Source organism: Pristiophorus japonicus, chromosome 2, assembly GCF_044704955.1.
Source record: "Pristiophorus japonicus isolate sPriJap1 chromosome 2, sPriJap1.hap1, whole genome shotgun sequence".
NCBI lineage: Eukaryota > Metazoa > Chordata > Chondrichthyes > Pristiophoridae > Pristiophorus > Pristiophorus japonicus.
Genome location: NC_091978.1, coordinates 367,429,483 through 367,431,705, shown reverse-complemented (window position 1 = coordinate 367,431,705; position 2,223 = coordinate 367,429,483). Strand labels below are relative to the sequence as shown.

Genomic DNA, 2,223 nt, shown 5'->3' with positions numbered 1-2,223 from the left:
TCTACAGACTGGGAGATTAAAATAGCTGATATAACAATCCTTTTCTACCACCACTCGTATGCGTTCAGAAATTTAATCAAAACAAACATAATAGAAGTCACTTAACTGAAAGATACCAGAAAGACTTGAATTTATATAGCGCCTTACACAGCCTCAAGGCGTCCCCAAGCACTTTGCAGCCAATTGAACTACTTTTGGAGCGTAGTCACTGTTGTAATGTGGGAAATGCGGCAGCTAGTTTATGCACAGCAAGCTCCCACAAACAGCGATGTGATAATGACCAGATAATCTGTTTTTAGTGCCGCTGGTTGGGGTATAAATATTGGCCCCAGAACACTGGGGAGAACTCCCCTGCTTTTCTTCAAAATAGTATCATGGGATCTTTTTGTATCCACCTGAGAGTGTTACGTTTCCTTCAGCACTGCACTGGGAGTGTCAGCCTAGATTTATGCGCTCAAGCTCCTGGAGTGGGACTTGAACCCACAACCATTCTGACCTAGAGGTGAGAGTGCGACCCACTGAGCCAAGGTTTAGTAAGTTTCCACCAGTGGTACTGGCAAACTGCTGTTACTGGACCAATCTGAGACCATTCTCGGCCTTTTGGCTAAGATCTGCATAACTAACCTGACCAGCCACCATGACTTCCGGGTGGTTTCTCCCTGGTCAGGAAGGTATATGCTTACATTTTTGTAAACAGGAGGTGGGTGGGATGGCTTGACCCATCCACCTCCACGGAGGTGTGTGGGGGACCTGACCCATCCACCTCCATGGCACGAACCTGGTATTGCAGTACTTCCAGGAACGGTGCAGTGGCTCTAGGCCTTTTGGCTAAGAGCATTGGCGCAGAGTGATCCTTGACTGGTGCAGGGTGACCTCTGGCGTTTTGTGACTTGACAAAGAATTGGAAACGATTGGCTACGAATTTATAAAAAAAAACCATTCTCTTTTAGTGGCTCAGTGGGCAGCACACTCGCCCCTGAGTCAGAAGGTTGTGGGTTCAAGTCCCACTCCAGAGACTCGAGCACATAAATCTAATCTGACACTCCCAGTGCAGTGCTGAGGGAATGCTGCACTGTCGGAGGTGCCGTCTTTCGGATGAGACGTTAAACCGAGGCCCTGTCTGCTCTCTCAGGTGGATGTAAAAGATCCTGTGGCTCTATTTGAAGAAGAGCAGGGGAGTTATCGCCGGTGTCCTGGCCAATATTTATCCCTCAATCGACATAACATAAAATCAGATTATCTGGTCATTATCACATTGCTGTTTGTGGGAGCTTGCTGTGCGCAATTTGGCTGCCGCAGTTCCCACATTCCCACGGCCTCCTTCCGTGCAGTAAATTTCTATGATTCTATGATTATAACAGTGACTACACTCCAAAAGTACTTCAGTGGCTGTAAAGTGTTTTGAGACGTCAGGTGGTCGTGAAAGGCGCCAAATAAATGTAAGTCTTTCTTTCTTTCAACAGTGTAAAAATTCCTGCCCAGTGAGCACAGGCCCTCACGGGATAGCCTGCTGTGTAGGTGCGAGCTTGCCCTGAGGAGAAATGTTCAGGAAGGTCACAAATTACTGGCTGGAACGGCAATGTGTAAATCAGCAGGCGTCTCCTGCGGTCAGAAATGCAGGATGTTTTATATGCAGACTATAGATATACGCTCTGTGTAGTCACTGTGTAGTTGCATAAGATGGAGACTGGTTACCTGATGTACTATCAATAAGGTATACACTGTGTATATACTATGCTGGCACCACTAGAGGGTGCAACTGGTGGAGACCGGGGATTTCTGCCCCTGTGGCAGAGGCTGTCCACCAGAGGGCACTGTGGTGGGAGACCTGAGGGTCACCTGCATAGGTGTGCAGGCCCCAGTATAAAAGGGGAGCCACCATGCCTGTGCTTCACTCTGGAGTTACGAATAAAGGACCAAGGTCACTACAGTTTGAGTACAATACATTGCCTCGTGGAGTCATTCATAAGTACATTACAGACATAACACAGGCGATGCAGAAGTTTCTATCCATTAGTTCTATAAGTCTGGGCACCATTTTAAAAACAGAATATTTTTCATTTAGGAAGGTAGGAATTGCTAGGAGGGAAAAAAAGAACCCCGGTATCTGGGTTGAATTTTACCATCCTGGTAGTCGCTTGATGCAACGCTAATGGAGTTGTTGACTAGTTCTAGCAATCAGCATTGTGATGTATGTAGCACTTAGATCACTGACTCCACACA

General features: G+C 46.8%; 1 pseudogene; it reads left to right on the top strand.

Moving 5' to 3' along the window:
* Positions 1 to 583: 583 nt before the first annotated feature.
* Positions 584 to 815, top strand: LOC139252684 (U2 spliceosomal RNA; annotated as a pseudogene).
* Positions 816 to 2,223: the final 1,408 nt, after the last annotated feature.